The 23,114-nt window shown below is 36.9% G+C and overlaps 1 long non-coding RNA gene across 4 annotated transcripts in view; it reads right to left on the reverse strand.

The window, feature by feature from the left end:
- LOC145687767 (uncharacterized) overlaps positions 1–23,114 on the reverse strand; it is a 70,890-nt gene that overhangs the window by 24,577 nt on the left and 23,199 nt on the right. For 2 of the 4 annotated variants that reach the window (XR_014131751.1, XR_014131749.1), the window contains exon 2: positions 3,306–3,485. This is a non-coding gene — a long non-coding RNA (uncharacterized LOC145687767). Of the gene's footprint in view, positions 1–3,305; positions 3,486–7,632; positions 7,759–9,550; positions 9,681–23,114 lie in introns of those variants that run through there. The other 2 variants (XR_014131750.1, XR_014131748.1) reach the window with 2 other exon arrangements.

A 23,114-nucleotide genomic window follows, 5' to 3' on the forward strand; every position in this document is an offset into this window, starting at 1 on the left:
GAACAATAGAATCATTTATTTTACGTTGGAAGATGTTTAATGCCATTTAAGACATTTTAAACATTTACTTTATAAAACATGAATTATACAGGGTTTGTTCGGGAAGTAATAGGACTGATTTTATTCCGCCATGACTGTACTTTGGAACGTGCGCGCACCGACTAGATCCGGTAGAGGGCGTTCCTAGCTAACGAACGAGCGGCTGGTCAGTTGTCTCCGAGCACACGGAGAGTCAGGACAGGCTTTTTCGCGCGACGTGTTTCTGTGAGTGGTCAAGCCGAAAATGCAGAGTTCGTTAGAGCAGAGGTACGCGATTAAATTCTGTGTTAAATTCGGTAAATCTGCGACACAGACGTTTGAAATGATCAAGCAGGCTTACCCAGATGATGCTTTAGTAAGAAGTGGTGTGTTTCGGTGGCACAAGGCCTTTTCGGAAGGCCGGGAAGAGGTCGCCGATGAAGACCGTGCTGGAAGATCTTCGACTTCGACAAACACCGACAATGTGACTCGTGTGCGCGAAGTTTTGAACTCAGACCGTCGACTAAGTATTCGTTTAATTGCCCAGATGTTAAATTTACCAAAAACTGTGGTTCATGAAATTGTGACGGAGCATTTGAACATGCGCAAGGTGTGCGCGAAGATTGTCCCAAAAGTGCTCACTGACGACTAGAAATTGCGGCGAGTGGAATTGTGTCAAGAAAATTTGAACATGTGTGAAAGTGACCACCAATTTTTGAATAACGTAATCACAGGTGACGAATCATGAATCTTTGAGTATGATCCCGAGACAAAGAGGCAATCTTCCGAGTGGCACACACCGGCGTCTCTTCGCCCAAAAAAGGGAAGAATGAGCAAATCCAAAGTGAAAGCGATGCTCAATGTCTTTTTTGACATCAAAGGCATCGTCCACCATGAATTTGCTCCTCCTGGACAAACCGTCAACGCCAAGTTTTACGTGGAAGTGTTCAAGAGACTCAAACGAAGGGTCAATCGGGTCCGACCAGACATCGGAGCCGACTGGAAGCTGCACAACGACAACGCCCCGGCTCACACCGCCTTCCTTGTGAACAGCTACCTGACCAAGGCCGGCATCCGAACGCTTCCGCAGCCGCCCTACAGCCCAGATGTGGCCTCCGGACTTCTTTTTGTTTCCTCGCCTGAAACGCCCGATGAATGGCAAGCATTTTGAGACGACAGAGGGGATCCAAGCAGCTTGCACCGCGGCTATCAAGGCTATTCCGGAGAATGACTTCCGTGACGCCTTCAATGCTTGGAAATCGCGCTGACAGCGCTGCATCGACGCAGAAGGAGCCTATTTTGAAAGTTTTTAAAGAATTGTAACGATTGGCTCAATATTTTTTAAAAAAATCGACTCAGTCCTATTACTTTCCGGACAAACCCTGTATATTGTTTTGTATTGCTTTATAAAACATGAATTATATATTGTATTGCTTTGTTTTTTAATATATTTTCTATTAATATTATTAGGTACTCCTCTGAACTTGTCCCCTTAACTTTTAATTTAGATTGTACTTTTTATTGGCTGATTAGATTTTTTATTCTTTTGTAAATCTTCTAAATGTTAAGCGATTTGGATACAATTTCCCGCATTTCGTACTTCATTGAATGCTTAGTTCACTTTTGTCACCACGTAGCAACAAAGTTAAAACTGAACTTTCACTAGTCTATAGTGAATAGCATGGGCACCCGGTTTACAGAGTTCTGGGTTTGATTGGCGGTGGGAAGCTTGGAAAAATTTTGAACGATTGTAGTTGTTGGGATTCCACTTTAAATTGTAGGTCTACGTCTCGTACAGGCTCGCTGCTGAAAAGGGACGCTAAACTTCAATAACCAACCAACCAAAGTTAATGTTAACAGATAGATTTCCAAATAGAATAAAGGATGGTAACATTGAGGAGACGACGGGGAGTTTAGCTTCTTATTGTAGCATCTTCAAGAAAACATCTTTCATCGTTGGTACCAAAACTACGTACAATGTATATATTATTAGCTTCATAATGCATATTTTCATATAGGCCTAAATAATATTGAATTAGATTACAAGTACGCAATGGTGATTTCAGAATATTTGTTCCAGAATAACGATATTCTAGTAGGCCGGCATCCATTAAGTAACCATTCTTTAATGTACAATGTTGCGAAGTCATGCATAATTTTAAAATCAAACATGGAATAAATTATTAATTTGTATACACCAGTAATAAATCAATGTACAGTTACTGAAATAAAAATATATTTTACTCATTACTTAGACTGTATCTTATTGATGACACTGTAGATATGATACCATCCCAACCCATACCCAAATTCCCTTTATCTGTTTCAAATCCTGAATATTTTGTCCTAATGGCCTCAAATACATTCATTTCCATGTTCATGTTAGCACGATGCAATACTTTCACGTCTGTACCTAGTGAAAACTTTCTTGCGGGTCTCTTGACAACCTAGAAATAGCTCCTTTGTCCTCATGTGATACACTAAAGATTTTCCTTCAACCTAATACTAATGCTTCTCTTGCAGTTAGTTATCACGATATAAGTCGCATCACATGAGCACAACACCTCGTATTTGCCACTAAAAGTAAGTATATAATCGTTTGGTTTAAAGCCTTTTCCAGATCAGTCGGTAGTTTGAGGCTGAGTTTTAATTATGTCTTTTAACTAGTTTTCGAAGTCTAAATTCAAAGTTTGGGAACATCGGTCAAGACACTCATAGTTCAGAGGCCTAATCACTGCGAAATTAAAATACAGCTAATTTTACAGTAATTATGTGATACCTTCAAATAGATAAAATATAATCGAAATGTGGAACAAGAGCGCCCTAGACAATATTATTTTGCAGGAGGTACCATTATCACAAGTCACCTAGTAGCTTTCTGTTTGCAGCAATTTAGAAATGCGAAAATAAACGCCGATCTTCTAAATGGCTAAAGCAGATAAGTGAATCGTGATGAAGGTATCTCATGTAAAACAATATTGTCTGGGGCGCTCTTGTTCCACATTTCGATTATCTTTTATCTACTTGAAGGTATCACATAATTACTGTAAAATTAGTGGTATTTTAATTTTGCTTTGACGAGGCCTTTTAAGTTCTCAGACTGTTTAATCTCCTTTTTAATAAGGCTTTCGAACACCTTGTGAATATAATTGGACCATGTAATCGTCTATCCATAATAACAGTTTAAGCTATAAGAACCCGGTAGAAGGAATCCCGAGAAAAGATTTCGAAATGTAGTTGAAGGTACCTTCATACACTCAATAAATAATTAAAACGATTTTTCTTACCTATTTGTACATGCTTCAATGGAGGATGGATACAATCCATGCACTATCCCATGATAAGAACTCCGAAGCTAAAAAAACTCCCTAGCATATCTCCTACACCAAGGAGAACAAACTGATCGAATTCGCAGTCGGAAAAACGTCCTCGTTTCTCCCCTTGTTTGTCGATGTTCGTTTCCATGTCTGAAATGTGAAAATACATTTTAGAATCGATCAAATTATACCATGGAAGTTAAGCAGCAAACTGTTTTCTTAACTTTCCGGTAAGTTTTTACCACTCCTCTAGTCAGGAGGAGTGTAGTCACACATTTGGGAGAGGGTATACCTAATCAACTGATAATAGTAAGAAAATTTGTATATGCGATCTGGTTATAGGAGTATGGTTATAATCAGACAAGAGATCCTACATGCGCAGTGGTTCCATGTCACATTAGAACTTTTTTTCTGAGATAACGTCTTGGAAGCTCTCGTCATCTATATAACCGATCACCTGTACGGAACCTGAATTCGGGAGTGTCGCCTGAACCCTCGTTTAAACCTGGTGTTTTATTAAAATGTTTTAAACCAAAAAGGTAAATTTAGAAACAAAAATCCACAAATCGTGTGACATTCACAAAATTTCTCTCAGATGCAAAATTGAGTAGTGGTTCGGGTGCTTAAGCAAATGGTTCCCAAGCTGGAAGACCGCTTTTCTGAGGAAAGGAGCATGAAGGGAGAGTAATGGAGGCAAATTAACAGAAATAAACTACATTCTTAATTACAAATATTATGAATCTTGAAACAAACAGGCGTTAAATACCGTAAAACACACAGTAATATTACGTGACAATTGTGGTTTTATTATGAACAAAGAATGTAAATAATAATAATACTGCATAATAATGGTGTGCAGAAATATTACTGGAAATAACTATACATTACTGAAATTCTTAATATTATTATTGAAGATTTGAGAATTAAATGTTTTATCTGATATTGCAGCAGTCAGTCCGCCTATTGATGATGCATTATTAGGCGCCTTTCTCGTGGGAGACCCGGGTCCGGTTCCCGGTGGGAGCTCATGTGGTTAATTATAAATCATGATAAATCGATTCTCTTACATTTTCATTTTCCAGGAAAACCGCGTATATCACCTAGAATAAAAATATCTTCTAACTTACTCCAATATTCTTGCACAACAAAGCTTTTAGGTATAATCATAAGTGATGATCTTTCATGGTCTGCTCATATCTCCACTTTAAACAAGAAACTAAGTAGCGTGTGTTTTGCCTTATACAAATTTCAAGGTACTGTATCGAGAGAAGCACTTCTTAGCTTTTACTACGCCAAGTTTAATTCATTAATTAACTTCGGCATAATACACTGGGGATCTGCTGAAAATAGTTTAAGCACTTTCCGATTGCAAAAGAAAGCGATTAGGATAATTTTTGGGTTACCCACAAAATCGTCATGTAAAAAGGTTTTCATAGAAGCAAAAATTTTAACACTCCCCAGCTTATACATCTATAAATCTATTCTTTTTACTGTGAAAAACAAGCATCTTTTTATCTTTAATAAAAATGTTCATAGCCATAATACAAGACAAGGTAGTGACATATTTGTGATACAGCAAAAATATGCTAATATAAGCAAAACCGTGTACATGAATTGTGTCAGATTGTATAATAAACTTCCTCTGTACTTGAAAAATATGACCAATGTTTCCATTCTTGGTAAGACTTTATATAATCTACTCACTGAAAAGTGCTATTACACAATTAAAGAATATTTAAATGACTCATTAACTGAAGAGTTGGAAACAGATACTTACCCGTGAGTACATGCCTGGTGTGGTACAAACAGTTACCTAATTATGTGGTTTTGTATTTTTAGAAAGATTGCATGATGTATACTTCTGGTACTTGGCAATATTGTATTTTTTTTCTTTTTGACAACTGTAATGCTTACATGAGAATTTCTCATGTTTTGTAAGCTAATGAAACAGGCTAATAAATGAATGAATGAATGAATTCCACATTAATCACTAGGTCCACGTCTCAGATAGCCTCGCTGCTAAAAGGGACATTAAACTCGGTAAAGAGGCAATGGCATATAATATGGCAGTGTTTCAAACTCGCTATCTTATATGTCCCAGGTTAATTAATATGCTTCAGTAATTAAGAGAAAACAGAATTTTTCCGCAGAAACTTATAAAGGGAAGTTGAATCCGAACCAAATGTTGTGAAACGGATTTTGGATGCTTTCCCATTTCATGCGGGCATAAAAATAATGGGATAGAATTATACAAGTAATGAAAGTATATCGGGATCTTACCTCTTACGTGTATAATAAGGCAGAAACACGAAATGGAAAGTGTGTTTTTTTACTAGGTAATACTCCTTAACGAAGGCTTGAGGTGCGATACTATGTGAATACAGTGTACAAAGTGATTATAGAAGTATCACATAGACATGTGTTTTATGTCATACCAACCATCCTTGACGCGCCTGATCCCACTCGGGTTTTCCTGCTGCACTTCTGCCCTGATTCGGTTAGATAGCATTCTTGATTTTATAGATCACCTAGCACAAGTTGGTTAGTGTTTTATGCACTGTAGTTTTTATGCCATATGTCCACATGTTATTTATCCTCATGACTACATCACAGTTACAAATAACGAACCGTAATCACAAACAAGTGATCTGAGGAGCAACTAAATAATTTTAAGTCCATTTGGTTTTCTTTCGTGACGTAGGCCTATGAGGTGAGGGTATGGGAGAAGGAGAACCCCTCCCCCTTTATATTCCGAGATTTATTTCTGCATTTTCATAAAAGTAGGCCTTCTCTGTGTGCACACTGGATAGGTTTCCTTTGCCACGTACTTATACATACAAGGACATGGAGAGATCCGTCAAAGATAGTTGGGTGCGCCGTTGTGACTGGTGTCTGAGTGGTACGGGAGAGGGAACTACCATTTCCTTGATCCCCCTGTCTCTAACCTTCACTTAAAACTTCCGTTACACTTTAGCTACCTTCTATGGAACTATCCAAGTCCTTGCACAAGTACAATGCAATGGGGTTATTAGTAAACGCTTTCTTAAACATAAGCACTAAAAGCCATATACACAACATATTTAAGCCAGTGAAGCACAAAGTAGGGGTGAAGCATGTAAGCCAGGGATGCATGGGTAAACCGCTGTATCACCGGACCAATTTTGGAAAATTTACCGGATGAATTGGAGAATTTATTTTGTTCTGTAAGGAAGAGTGAATGAAAGTAAGGTAAGGTGAATAGTTGAAGTTAAGAAAATACTTGTTAGTTGTTTTTGATGTAAGCGGCACTATATGTGGAGGCGGAAGGGACTATTTGGAGGATAGGTACACTTGTTATGGTTTATGGGAAAGGCAGTGTGGAAATGGTGCGTAAATGACAAGATTGTGTCATATCGTGTTTGATTTTTCCGAGTTATACAAAAACAAAGAGTGTTAGTTGTTGGAACTGTGTGGAAGCTATGGTCTACTAAACAGGCGAACAGTTTATCGTAAGGTTGGAAACGAATTGAAACTACAGAAAAGAAGAGGAACATCTACAAACCTAATCCAGTCTAACTTAATTTTGTTAATTTTGGTAGGATCTCCCCCAAAGCTGTGGAACACATAAGTCATGTATTTTATGACATGAGGTGTTTTCCCTCTATCCTCGTTAATGTGTATACCCACTGCCGCTAACGCGCCTGTTCACTACGGACGCACCCCTCAGTACCGCTCGGGCCTCGTGCCACACTCCTACCCTGATTCGGTTACACAGCATTTGGCCTGTTTAGTGGCCACTGGTTAGTTCGTGTTTTATGCACTAGTTTTTTAACCATACGTCCACACGGAATTTCGAACAATAATCATTACCAAGTGAGTCAGAGTTACAAACATTAGGGGGAAAAGCTAATTAATATTTTCTTCGATTTTCGCATGGTACAGAGATAGCAGTAATTCCTAAGCATGTGTGTTGAATCCAGTTTGTAATACCCATTGTTATTTTCTCAGATGGTCCTTCCACTTTCAATTCCATAAACGATTCTTCATTTTCCTAGATACGTTAGCTCATGGCAACCACGAAAAAGTCTTAATATTATTTAGTTAACATCATCAAAATTAAAATGTGGTGCATTTTAAAAAAAAAACGGTTAAAATTTACATTCCATGATCGGCCTAAACATCCGTTGTGTTTCAAAGAAACTATCGCTAACATTAGTGTTTAACTAGTGAAATATAGTACACTCTTTAGACAATATTGTAAAGTATACTTTCTTTACAATACTCAAATACAACTACAAATACAGGATATTCCACTTACTTTAAATATGATCCGTTTGGTTTGTTGCTACAACTTTTCCTTAAAATTGGATGTATGTATAACGCACACAAAAACAACGTCAAGAAAACACACAATATGGCGTCTGTCAAAATGCTTCTACTATTGTCATTGGTACATTATTCGGTACGAATTTTCTATACCTATAGATCTTTCTTGTACCCACTAAATCTGGGTAAGGAGCTGGGATGCGGTGTGTATCTACTAAAGTCCTTGGTACATTGAACTTTCATAGGTACATCAGCGAATTACCTGCTATTTCATGGGTACCTCGTGCAAAATCATGGGTACTGTTTTTAGAGTGTACCCATGAATTAGTGGGTACATGAAAGATTTATGGGAACAGTAAATTCGTACCGAAGAATGTACCCATAATAATAAGGTAACACGAACATACGGAATACTGTGTGTTATCGGTTGATGCGTTGTTTGTGCATTATTTGAATGAAGATTGGAAAGATTCGAGCAACCAACCAAACGAGTCACATATAAAAGTAAGTGGAATTTTTCTGTATTTATAACTGTATTTGGATATTGTAAATGAATTAACTTGTCTAAAATGTATATTATATTTCAATAATCAAACAGTAATTTAAGCGATAGTTCCTTTGAAACCATTTTTGATGGTTAAGCTGATTATAAAATGTAAATTTTAAATTTAGTTTTATTAACATGCACCACATGCTAATTTTCGTGACTTTATCTGAATAATATTCCAACTTTTCCGTGGGTGCCAAAGCAAATCAAGAGTCATTTATGGAATTGAAAGTGCAAGGGTAAGTATTCCACTCATATGCTTACGTGCACCTTGCACTTCACTGGTTTGTATAGGTTGTGTTTATGGCTTCTGGTGCTTACGTTCAAGGGAACGTTTACTAAATGCCTGTACCTTATGCTTGTGCAAGGACTTCGCCGTGTAAGTGTTGTATCGCCGGACAATTTTTTTGGAAATTTACAGGGTGAGTTGGAGAATTTGCTTTGGTTTGAGAGGAAGAGTGAGTGAAAGTCAGATGAGGGGAATAGTTGAAGTTAACAAAATTATTTCTGTAGGCTGTGTTTGATGTTGTAAGGGACACTGTATGTGGAGGCGGAAGTTACTGTTTGGCGGAAAAGTGCACTTGTTATTATTTAGTGATGGGAAAGACAGTGTGGTAATAACGCGTATATATCAAGATTGTGACATATCGTATTTGCGTTTTATAGAATTATACAAAAATAACGAATGCCAGTTATTGAAATTGTGTGAAAGACACAGTATACTGTTTACAAGTGGATTTTTACTAATATGAAGTGCTATTGAAGCTAATATCATTGCCTAAAACAATCTGTTTCACTACCAACTCCCATACCCACCATCGCTGACACACCTGCTTTCTTCGGACGCCGTGTGTATACGCAATAGTATTTTTTTATTCCAAATTGTAAAAGTTTACATGCCTCTGTTTTGAAGGTAATTGAACCTAACCTAGCCTCACGTAACGTAATGTAATCTAACCAAGTGTAGTACACATTGGTACTTTTTTTCTATTTTCATGTGGCCCTCGATATAATACAAATGCCCCCTTCTCCCTCGGACACCAGTCACAACGTTGCACCCCTCTACCTTCTACGGATACCTCTAAGTCCTTGTAGAACTACATTACGAAGAAAACATACCCAATGTGCACACAGAGAAGGCCTACTTTTATCAAAATGCGGCAATAAAACTCGCAATATAATGGGGGAGGGGTTATCCTTTCCCTCACCTCATAGGCCTACATTACGAAAATAACAACGAAAAACTAAAATAACTTCAATTAACTCTAGCTGATATTCCACAAGAGTTCGTACAAAAAAAAAAAAAAAAAAAAAAAGTGAAAGCGATCGAAGGAAAGATTTAGCAACTAGACCTACAACTTACCAAATTCTCACTCTTTTTTTCTTTTTTTATGAACGGTACTAGCTTGAACTTGGCCAAAACAAAAATAAAATATATGGTTCCTTCGAATTTCAGTGTTTCTTGCTCAGTATCGCAAACTCAATTAGGAAATGCAATATCTCAAACTAAACAGACAAATATAATTTCGATAAACTTTCCTGATCCACTTAACAATTTGTATGTAAATACTGTGACTCTACTCGTGTGTACTTTATAAGACCCCCAAAATAACTTACGCTACTAACATTTAATATTACTGGATACAGCTGGTGGGAAATATTTTGTTGGGTGCCAGTATCTGTCTGCTATACAGGGTTAGCAAAAAACACGTTTCTTTTGAACCGGTGTTTTTGTTTAAATAAATTTCTTAATTTATTTAGATTAGGCCTACATATGGATATAAATAATTTTATTTGGCCTTAACGTCCTTATGCAACACAGTGATATGAAAGTAGATCTTTTTCCGAAAGTAGACATCGATTACAAGGAAAATGTTTAGCTGCCTGATGCAATAGGAATAAATAGCGCGATTATAATACAAATGTGTTGCTTCATCTTTAAAGCACAGTAACTTTTATTTTGATTTATAATTATGAATTAGTTTATTATTGGAAAATAAAAGTGATATTTCTCTCCTCTCCTTCTTGGTAAGGTATTTTCATAAGAAGATTGACAAAGGAAGAAAGAGGCAAAAATTGATATCAAAAGAGAAACAACAAACCCCTGTGGTTCCAAATGAACCATTGGCCGGTTCATCTAATGAGAAATCACATTCAGCAAATTCAACAGAAAATGTATCTGACTACTTACTGGAGTTAGAGGTAATTATATTAAAGTATTGCTTTATATTAGCAAGTGACCGTAGGGCAGTTGAGTAGAGCGTTGGCTTCGTGTTAGGAAGGTCCTGGGTTCACGCTCAGCAACCGCTTATCCCTGGTTTCTCTCAGTCGTACTAGGCAAATGCTGTAATGGTGCTTCAAATAAGGCCAGTGTCGATTTTTTAAACCCGTTTAACATAGGTAATAGTATTGTACGAAATTTTAACCATTTATTTTTATCTTTTGCAAATTTTTATTATTTTGAAAATAAATTTATTAGAAATCGCAACATCAATATTTCGGATGTCTTTAAGATCGTCATCAGTAATTACAATATATTGGAGAAGGAATATTGAATAGGATGCTTATGCAATATTCATGTATTGTAGTAAAATCTGGTAATGTGGCAGTAGGAGACAGAAGGATATTCTTTATTTTTTGTTAGAATAGAAGTGCTTGGGACTGGGATCACGCAATTTGATTAATTTCGTTTCTTCGCCTTTGCGTTGTGATCTCAACAAGTAACCCGTTATTTTATGAGCCATAGATAGCAGCAAAATTGAAGTGTTTTAATAAATATTTGCTTTAATATTTTAAAGATCAAGTAAATGTTCTCTTACCATTAAAATGGTAAAGTGTTGCTATCTTTAAATAGCAGTAATAATTATAGGTACCTGTATACATTCATTACATTTAGTAAACTTCCAATTAATTAATTACTGTACCAATACCTTTAATCACGTGTACTAGTTTTGTTTTCCAATCACACATCACTTTTGAAGAAATTGCTCGAAGTACTGTATCAGTGAATACTCAACATAAAATTCATTGTATAGTGATTGCAAAATTGTAAATTTAACACATTAAACCATACTTATCTAAAGTTGTATAGATCTTTCCGCGATCTGCCGCTTTTTTCCCACGGAATTGCTGCAGTTTTTAAAGATATTTTTATTGTATACATTTTTTCTTTTCCTTCCGACATCCTTCTACTACCAACTACATCTGTTGCACATAAGAATTTAAAAATACTTTGAAACCAACTTTGCAGTTCAGAAAGAAATCTTGTATCACCTTTACTTGATTTCGTAAATGAGAACGAGAGTTGACCGCAGTAGCCGTGCGCTTTGAAGTGTCAGGCCGCCGACTTCAATGTTCCAGCTTTGTTGTGGATAAACACCGTGTGCGTGGGTTTTCTCGGGGTTCTCCCGTTTCCTCCCACTTTCTTCATTCCACCATTTCATTCATCTCTCATCATCACCGTCTCCTTTAGCCTAACCGGCATAACCGTGGGACGTAAAACTTAAAGATTTCATTTCATTTTTTTTCAATGTTCCAGGTTCGACTCTCACTAGAGAATGGTTGTTTGCGGATTTTAGAAACTTAACAGCTAATAGCATCGTACCCAGCCAAAGTCGAGAGCTACTAAAATCAGGGTTAAAAAAAAACATCTGCGCCCACATCGGTTTTCTCGGATTTAATTTATTTTTCAAAATATCTAAATGTCTGTGGGTAAAAGTGTTAAAATGTGATTTATTTCAAGATTCTCATTGTCACAATTTGCAACAAAGGGGTCCCTGGTTCGATCCCAGCTCGCGCCATGTGGACTTTGTGGTGGACAAACACCGTGCTCATGGGTTTTCTCGGGGTTCTCCCGTTTCCTCCTACTTTCTTCGTCCCACCATTTCATTCATTTCTCATCATCACAGCCTCCTTTAGCCCACAAACCATAGCCATGGGACACGTAAAACTCAAAGACTTCATTCATTTCAAATATAAGCATAATCTATACATTAATTTGTATAACTATCTCAATTAATTCCATAATTATCTCAAGTTGAGTTTTTAAAAATTCATTCAGTACTTTACAAAGGTACTAGAAAAGACAATTAGTACATATTGAATGATGTAGTATGCCATAGTCAAAATTTTGTAAAAATCACTTTCAATGTGATCCGCTTAGTTGTATGACTAATATACTCATCAAAAGCTCAATAACCAGGTGGGTTTTTTCAGGTGTTTCCAACCCGAAAAACCCCACCTTTTTCGGCTGAGCTGGGCCCACATGGGTAAACTCTGACGAAAATACAGACGTAACGTAATAGTCCCAATAAATGTATTTTTGTATGTATTTCTACAGGGGTGTAGCCAAGGGGGGGCCATCGGGGCCGGGCCCCCCCAAATGGTTTCCTGGCCCCCCAAATGACCAGCTTTTAAAACATCATAGTAAAATTATCTCCTCATTTAAAAGTAACAAAGTCTATTGACAATTAATAATTTATGGTAAAATAGTAAGGAGAAATATTGTTTTTCTTTTTCATACCGATCGAAAAATAGTATAGTATAGGATACTTTTTTTGTGACAGCAGATTACACAATTTACTGCAATTTATATTTGACAGTTTGAAGACAAACGTTTTAACGAGATACAGTGAAACCTGTCTATGTTGGCCATCATCGGTTCCATCGAAAAGTGGCCAACGTAGACAGGTGGCCAACTTACAGAAAATAAGTGTGATTTGTGTATTTTTAGAAAAGGATTTCTAGTATTACTTGATTGTAAAATTTTAATAAGCAGTGGCACGACAACTACTTATAAATAATGTGTATAGAGTAATCATAAAAATAGAAAATATTACTATAGTATGCAAGAGCGCCGATTTCTCTAAATTTAGGGGGCCCATTCAGATGCAGAAGGTATATATATGAAGATTTTAAGACAAATTGCACTCAAATTATACCAAATATTGTATACTCATAAATAAAATAGGGACCACATGAGCTTTGGGGGGCCCGAGCCCCCTCGGTCCCCCCAGGATCGGCGCTCTTGATAGTATGTTTAAAATATATGCATACCTTTCTCTTCCTGAAAACTAGTCTGGTACATTCGATTATTCGGATTGAAAACACAACAACACAAACAACCATGAAATAGAAGTGTATGTACGCAGTTTATTGAAATTGATATTATAGCACACTGAGTTATTCAGATTGAAAACAAGAAAAGCCAAGTTATAAATTGAGAAATTCATATGCAATTTATAAGACTTTTCAGTTGTTACTGAATGGTGGTTCATTCTAGACATACTTGCTTTTCTTTTTGGCAGATCTAGCTCATTAACAACAGGTAGTTAACTACAATATTAGAATGTGCATAAGTGTTTTCCTCGGAGCAAAAGATGTTTTGAGAAAATCTTGAGGGAATTCATATCTAAAAACCTCCGCTACCTTTTGACATGCAGTCAGGTGCCAATAAATGACAATTGAGCTTTAACCTTGAGAATTTTCCGGAATTACTAAAGTTTCCCACTGATGAAAGGAGCCGATATAGCTAATGGTTTTACCAATACAGACAGGGTAAACAAATACGTACAACCATTTCCTGAATTCCTGTACGTGCTTTTTTATATTCACATCTTCCTTCACCACCCCTTTTATGACCCTTTTTTCTGGCCATTGACCTCCAAGAACAAATTGTGCGAATCTATGCTTGTTTGTCCCCAGTCACAAATACAGAACATCTGCCTCTCATATGGGAATTCGAAAGAGTTAAGAAAAATAACAAAACTGTATTTTCCGTGGCCAAGATACGCAGGTAAATTTATCATTATCATCATAGGGTAAACATTGCTTCAGTGTGGCCAACTTCCAAGATAGACAGGTGGCCAACTTATAGAGTAGTAAGTAACGAATGTCTTATGGGAAAATGCAGGTTCAAGACGAACTAGGCCAAGATAAGCAGGTGGCCAACTTAGAGAGGTGGCCAAGTTGACAGGTTTCACTGTACTACAAATACAGCCATAAAACAAAGGTATTAAACTGATTTGTAATACAGTATATTTTTATATGCTTTAACAAGTGTTTTAAAAGACATAGAGGATGGAAAATTTGGTGAGAAACAATGTTTTTATTCAATTTGGATTTCATTCGCTCTCTCTCTTATTTCTACTCAGTGTAATAAAATAATTATGTTTTTTTAGTCACGAATAATAAATATTTTTGTCAGGAAACCGTAAAGAAATTAAGTGAAATTTCAAAGAAAATCAACCTTGTGTAGGTAGGTTCTGTATACAAGGTCTTAAATTTAAATGTAAAGGTAACCAAGAAAAGCTTTGTTGCTTTTTCACCCACCACCTTCGAACATTGATATGTTACCAAACCTGGAAGATCAAAAATAGTCCCCATGAGCATCGACGACCTTCTGAAAACGTTCTGGAAGGCCACGGAATCCATCGCGGTAGAACTTGGTGGGCCGTGAAACGAAGAAAGTAGCAGGTGCATTTTGGACGTTTACTAGGGATTTGAACTGGCGTCCTCTAAGGTAATTGTTCAAAGAATGGAACAGGTGATAATCGGACGGTGCAATACCCGGAGAATATAGTGGTTGCAATATTGTTTCCCATCCAAGGCGGAAAATGGTGTCCTGAGTCATCTTAGCCACGTGGGACTTAGCGTTGTCCCGTAAACGAGGACCCATTTGCAATTCAGAAGTGATGGCTCCAGAGTTTTGATTTTTTGTTGAGTACAGCTCAACTGCTGACACACAGTTGCATTGATACTATGACCAGCTGGTAGCAGTTCCCGGCACGATGCACCAAACACACAGAAGGACCTTCTTCTGGTACAGTGCTGGTTTCGGCTGTTTTGAAATCGGTTCATGGGATGCAAACCAATGACGATGGCGCCGTGGAGCTTCGTATAGGACCCACTTTTTATCACATGTCAACGCTCTGTCCAGAAATGGCTCCGAAACAGTAAATAAACACAGGCGACTGCCGCGTTGCCTTCTGGCCCGGAGTCAAAACATGTGGGACCCATTGACCCAACTTGTAGTGCTTCCCAAGTTGATGGATGTGCTGCCGAATGGTTTCTCCACACACTGAATTGTAGTCCCAGTTCCTCTTTGTATATATGTTGGTCTTCTGGCACGTGGTGTTTTCGGGTGTTTCGTCATAGTCTTGTTAAACTTGTTAAACCATCGCTGCACTGTCCGCGTCGTCACGACACCCTCACCAAAGGCCTGTCATATCTTCTGTCCCGCTACAGCGGTGTTTGACCTCCATTTGAACTCGTTCAGCATACATGCTCTTATGACGCTCTGTGAATGTCCCATGTTCCCTCTGTCTTTACGCAAGTTCACGGTGTGTCTGAATTGCCACAACCAGGTAGTATGTTGGATATACCCACACCAACAACTGACGTTCGCCTTGTCTCCACTCGCATTCAACTCACGGTGTGAGGTCCAATTGAACACAGACTTCCACGAAAAGGGACAGAACTTTCTTGGTTACCTTTATAGTTATGCACAAAAGTATAGCGTTTGGTCCTGGGCAGTAGTTCTTGATTAAGCATAATAAAAACTATCTTGAATATAATTTATGGATAATAATAATAATAATAATAATAAGCTAAAATAGTGTTTTTAGTTTTTTTAGAAGGAAACCAACATTTTCCTTTCTTGCAGGCCTCAAAAACACTAGCAGCAACACTTTTTTTTGGCTTTGTACATTGTAGCTGGCCCCCCCTCAAAAACGACGCCCCCCTACACAAACCTGCTGGCTACACCCCTGATTTTTTATAAGAATATTTGTAAGAGCGCAAAGATTAACAACTACATAGAGAGAGAGAGAACCTATATTAGACTGGCCTGTGTCTGAAGTGTGCTACCATCTGGTGAGCAATTTCGGTACTGGGAAGGAGCTGGACCGTGACGTGACGAATTGCCCTCACTTTGGATTTCGCAGGTAAGACGTAGGGTCAAGGAATAGCTTACGTCTATATACAGGTTAAAATATATAAAATGTAAATACTAAATTCCTTTTAGATTTAATGTAAATGGGAAAGGAAGTATTAAGGTATTACCCCGGCATAATAAGGTCTCATTTAAATGTATATTTTTGGTAATATTAACCTTCTAAATTTGAACCTGCCACGAGGCTATATGCATACTGATCATTTGTGCTCACATTCAACATTTTTAATGTTGTTATTAGTTTTGAGTATTCACGAAATTTATGGTTAGGATTTATATAAAGGATACCTTATTTAAATTATTATTTCGGTATTGCATATCTATATTATTTGTTTTTCATCGTTACGTATTCACTATTTGTTATTCAACGTGTAAAAAAAACATTTTTTTCATGTTAATAAATTTGTTGCTTTAAAATTAGTATTATGCTTCACACGATATTAACTAATAACCTGTGTGCTGGCTTTCGTCAAATTTACATAATTTACTAGAAGCCAAGCATGTTACACTGAGCTGGACCCACATGGGTAAACTCTGACGAAAATACAGTTTTACCAAAAACAAGCGAATTCCAAAGTAAAGTTATAAGTTTTTTGTAGTATGTTAGGCCTACCACTAAAAAAACGTACCAAAGTATAACATATTTCGTTTTTAAAATTAATATTGTTAAACATTCCAAGGAGTACTTCTATTTGTTTGTCGTTTTTATAGAGAATTAACGTGTCGTCTACATAACGATAGTATGTAAACAACTTTTCATTTTAGATGTAGCTACACTTGATAAGATAATTATTGCATATTTTACACAGCATTGTTATTTAGTGATTTTATTTCTTTATGTAAATATGTACTGTATTCTGTATATTTTATTAAATATATTTAAACTCACTCCTTTTGGATACCATCGGAAACCTCAAGGACCAACCCTGTTCTATACTGCCGAATCCAAAATGCTGTGGAAAGGAAATGGAGAAACAGCTGTGATATCGAAGAGGCCTCCCTGCTGCTCTTATGTACTTATTACGTTAAGAATTTATTATACCCAACTTGGTTTGAACAGTTTCTGGGACTTGCAAATAATTTTTGACACGTGACAAAGAAATATTAAACGCAGCGTACTACAGAAACCATGTAAAACACTAAAAAATATAACGAAAACAACTGTAAGAATAACAATTAAACAATAGCAATAAACTTGTTTTTGTATCACTTGAATTATGTTCCTGTATATCAAGTATTTTTAGCACTTCATTTTAAAATAATAATGTTTATTTATTATTTAATAAGATTATATAATGTAGCAGCAAAAATTGTGAACAATAATGTTAAAACGTCAAATTTGCATTATCAGCACCCTCCCCCAATCCAACAAACCAGTCTGGTCCTTGGTTGTTCTTGAAATTTTTTGCGTAGCTTCCGGATCTGCTTTATTCAATTTGGAATGCTTTAATCGGTGTGAGTCCGCACGCGCAAACTGAAGTATTCTTTCTTCATTCCTAATCCACAGTTTGAAGAAGAATATGTGGCATTTTGCCCCAAGTAAAATAAAATAACAGCTGAGCAAAGAAAATAAGTTTTATTAAAAACTAAAAGCTTATATTTTAATGAAAGGTGTTTGCATTGCTTTGATGTCGAAAATATCATCGATGGTATTTTAAAGTATTTTCATTATTTTCATCAGAATACTTGTAACTTAAACATCCTTCAGGAAGGGTTGAACGTACAAAAGGTACTACAATATTTGCCCAAGTTAAGAGGACTGCATATTTGTGGCAGCATAGAAAGCATCACTAAGGAAAAAGGAAGTCTCAGTTCTGTATGGCATCCAATCTTAGAAAAAAGTTACGATTGTTCGTTCACTAAAGGTGAGATGCTTTACGAAGGTGATGTTTGATGGATAATATCACACTGATATTCATTCTTTTGCAGAATACCTCTTATAGGAGTTCCATATTCTTCCGGAAGGACAGATTCTCCAGTTTTTAATCAGGAGGCGCGTCCTTCTAGTAGGACAAATGGCCGTACTTTATTATTAATATAAAATGTATTCAAACATTTCAAATCAAATAAATATTTGTGTTTAAAATAAGGAACAATACAAAGAGCAATAAGGAACAAAGTACAAGGTATATTCATATATGATACGATACAAGCTAAGTCAAAGTTAGAGCCACCCTTATTACTGTATATTCTGAAGTGAAAGAGGTATTTGTAAATGGGTTTAGGTGGATGCGGGAAATTTCTACCAGTATAATGTGTTCTGTAGGCCATTTTTGAGGCAGCCCTGTTGAATTTGTCTGAAAATAATCTTAAATGGGAAAAGGAGCCCACCTCATTTTGTGCTAGTATTTCATGAGAATTTCATTGAAAAAGTGAGTTTTTCATTATTACTGTTTATGTAACCAATTTCATATTGTTCCTAATTTCAGTATCATTTATAAAGTCATCGCTGAAGAGTAGCAGGGTGCAAGTACTGAAAATCTGACTTCGCCTTTGAATTTCTATTGAAATCTAGTCTTAAAGGTGATGCATCATATGACCCTTGTTTCCATTAAGTTTTTTTAAATAGATTAAACCAATATTTCTACTTGTAAAATGGGCAACAGACACACGTTATCTTACCAGAAAGTTTTCTCGCGCCCACCTAAGTTTTATACAGAACCATCACTTTTTTTAGCATATTTACGTTAATCAGAGTGATTGCGACTTTTAATGTTGACTGGAACATACTTAGATTACAACCTATAATAGCAAATGTTGTTAAGTGTTGTAAACTAGATATTGACTGAGTCACCTTGTGTTTATCAATAAAACAGATACAAAATGAAACGAAATCTGAGTTTTACGTTCCACGGTTATGCTGGCTAGGCTAAAGAAGACGGCGATGATGATAAATGAATGAAATGGTAGAATAAAGAAAGTGGGAGGAAATGGGAGAACCCCGAGGAAACCCACGCACACGGTGTTTGTCCAACACAAAGTTCACTTGGCGCGAGCTGGAGTCGAACCAGGGACCCCATGCACCAGAGGTGAACGGTCTACCACTGAGCCACTGCAGCTCCATGTAATAAGCACAGTCAGAAACTATATTAACTTAAGTATAGGTTGAAGGTATATGAAATTAGAGCTCCAACCTATACTTAATATTGTTTCTCACTCTACATGTACCCATGAAATTAGGTTTTTGTAAACATGAAATTAGGAGCTTTAGTACCCATGAAAAATATTTGTACAAAGAAACCAAAGGTACATTGTACCTGCTACCTCTTGGGTACCATGTACCTGCTAAATTCATGGGTACAAAACGGTCGTTTTGTACCTCTGAAATAGTGGGTACTTATTTAGAGTGTACCATTTTCCAACAAACACCATGCAAAGAGATGTAAGGCATGGCACATATCATCCCATGAAGCCCTCTTCCAAAGTCTATTAACATGTTTCGCAGGACTGTATTTCTGTCAGAAGTTCGTATGTTAAGACAAAATGTAATATCCAATGAATCATGATCAGCAGAAAAAAGGTTCATACGTGGAGTTATGTCAATTTCGTTTAAAGAAGTGACAACATAATCTAGGTTACTATCCCCGTGAGTGTTAAACATATTATATTGACGTAAGGATAGACCATGAATAAATGTATCTAAAACTCAGTTATCATTTCCACTTTTATCAAACCCTCCCCCCATATTGGGTGATATCCAATCAATGGATAAAGTCACCCATTAAAACAACGTCACCTAAAGAGAGGGATACTAATACCGAGTCTCTGCAAGCTTCCAAGATGGGTAAGGGTGAGTTTTCGTGTGGCCTGTATTAACAACCAAGGAACACTTTCAGGCCCCTAGCCAGCCTGATTGCTTAGGGCGGGCAATGATGAATACTGAGGGGGCAATGGCAGGGACCTCAAGGAACACAAAAACTCTTTCTCTCTCTAAGATATATATATATATATATATATATATATATATATATATATATATATATATATATATATATATATATATATAGTCTTTGTTCCTTGAGGCGCTTGGCGCTGTCAATGTCTATGTTCATTTATATATTTATTTATTATTTATGGAATCTATAAGAAAGTTTAAACACTTTATTATGCTGATAAATATTACAGTGCCAAATCCACGACTATCAAATATCATCATTAACATTTTTTTGTTAAAATGATGGTATATAATTCAAAATATAGTGTATATTTTAATACACTAAGTAGTACTAAAAGTAAAAAATAATTTATTTTAGGAACATTTATTAACTGTTATCTAAATTATAGTATTTTGGAACTACAATACTTTTATTACAAGTAGATTATGGAATATTTTTATGTATAAAAATTAAGAAACAACCCTGACATAAGTAAAATAAATATTTTTACAGTCCTTATGTAAGCATGAGCACTTCGCAAATTCAATTACAAGCTGGTCTAGATCTAGTGCACGCAGAATATCTTTGTTGTAAGCCAGGAGAACGAGATCCGATTTTCTTTCATGTCCCGTAGACAGACGTTGAGGTCGGAGGAGAGCTGTCAGATGTGAGAAGCAGTTTTCGACCGTGGACGTAGAAGACGGAATAATTAGAGCAGCTTCTGTAAGCATCTTTAGGCCCGGGAAAGCTTCGCCATTTTTTCCAATTTGTTTTGTGAGCTCTTCCAGAGATGATGTCTTGTTGATCAGTCGATTTGCTAGATCTATTTCCTGCTTCAAATTCTGAAGCACTTTGGAATGCAGGTCTTTGTACTTTACAGCATCACATAGAGGATTCAAATTTTCTTCACTTCTTTTCTCGCTCAGTAAGTGGTGAATGGCACCAATCACAGCTGTCCCTGTCTCACTGACTCTGCTCCGAATTTCCTCGACGGAGATATCGAGAACTTCGCAGAATAATCTTTTCAGCTCCTTCTCGTCTTCCTTTCCCTTCTCCAAATTTATGCTTTCCAAATCAACAACCGAATCAGCTAAGCAACTGGGAAGTGTGCATTTGAGTTTCATGGTTGCTGAATCGAAGTGTTTAAGGTATATGCCTTTATTGCATCGTGAAGGATATTTTCAAATATTCCTTCGTCTTGCCGGCAAGACCTGAGCTATTCCGTTACCGATCCTATTAACTTCACAGCGGTATCAATGTCCAAATCTTTTCTTTGTAGCAGTGCGTTTGTCGGTTTTAGATATCCAAGAACCCTGAACATGAGCTCAGTAAGGAAACAGAAAGTCTTAGTGGAGATCTGATGTAGTAAACCGGTAGGTTCAACTTTCATTGAGGCGTGTTCTTCACGGGAAGTTTGAATTCCATCAGTACACTTAATATGTGAAACCTGTCGTCATGAATTACAGTCACTGTGTCAAGAAGTCCAGTCCAACGTTGTTCTAACAATCGCTTTAAACTCCTTCCTGCGTAATCTGCTGCAACGTGTCCTTTTCTGAAAAAGTAATATAGTTGTTGACAAATATCAAAGAACTCTTTCAGTTCACTAATTGTGTCAATGGCTCTACAAATAGCTAAATGTAATTGGTGATTGAAACAGTGAACAAACAAAATGTTCCTCTTCAAATCCTCAGACAAAAAAGCTTGCACTACCTTCTTCTGTCCACTCGTGACAGGTGCTCCATCGTAGCACTTTGCTATTATCGTATCCGTTTTGAATTCTACTTTTTTTAAACAATCTAAAATGGCGTTCTTAATGCTGGCAGCGCCTTGTTTGTCCAATTTCAGTATAGCTACGCATCTTTCTTGCACTTTAAAATTTACAAGGTACCTAATTGCGACAGACAAATCTTCGATTCGTTGCTTGTCTCTGGTTTCATCTGCAACTAGTTAACAAAATGTACTTTCGTTTGCTTCATTTACTATTTTCCTCTTAACCGATTCTGCCATGAAATGAATTATCTCATTCTGAATATCCGGACTAGTGTATGTTGCATTGGTAGGGATAGTTTTGACAATTTCTGCTAATTTCGGATCTTTACGAATACTAAATTCAAACAAATTTAAGAACAAATCACTTGATTGTTTTCCGAGTTGCTTACACCCAGAATCTCCCCTAAAGGACAACTGATTCACAGCCAAGAATTGAATAACTTCCATCACACTTTTCACATAGTACCCATTATTCATAATTACATTACTACACACCTTCTTCACGACCGTTTAGCCCGAGTCCTCACGTTTCCGTCGCCCCAAGTAGGAAGCCACAGCATGCCTATGGGTTTCAGAATTGGCGTGACGAAAAAATCCCTTATTTTTCTCGGTTGCTTGCTTCCAGTCTCTGAAACCATTCTGCACAAATGAGATATCACTGTTTTTTAACGGATATTTCCGGCATGGGAAACAAAAGGCAGCATCTAACATAACAGAATACTCGAGCCAATCCCACGTTTTGTAACATATTCGACGAAATCCCACGTTTTGTAACATATTCGAACTGAACCAGAAATGCTGGAACCTGAAAAATTTGCAAGATGCGGTTGAGCGGGTTTTGTATCGCCAAGGTCTGATACATGGTGGAAATCAACACCAACATGATGGAAATCAGATGTTTGACGTTTAGTTTCTTCTTGACCTTCTACACATGTTGATACAGATGACCCTGCTTCTGAATTAGTTTCAATTTTTAGGGATGCGCACGAGACGAGTCGAGACAGGGTTTTCCTGACAAAATTCGAGTCGAGACACGGTTCTTCCAATAGAGAAATATACATTTTTCGAGTCGAGACATCACTTTTACAGCACATTTTTAAGACGAGACAGCCACAAATCTTGTCTCGTGCGCATCCCTATTCATTTTCGATAACTTTTGCACCAAAAATGACTTGATGGATGCCTGCTTCATATTTATGGCATTATAATAGTAGAGTAATTGGAAACGTGTGGCCAGGTACATTTGCCTGTAGTTCATTTTCTACTGTTTTTGTTTCCTTCTGGAAATTCGCTAAGCACTCTGCTACGTATTATTGCGCGCAATTATATTG

This window comes from Thermobia domestica, chromosome 6 (genome assembly GCF_964235325.1).
Source record: "Thermobia domestica chromosome 6, izTheDome1.hap1.1, whole genome shotgun sequence".
In the NCBI taxonomy this organism is placed as follows: Eukaryota; Metazoa; Arthropoda; class Insecta; order Zygentoma; family Lepismatidae; genus Thermobia; species Thermobia domestica.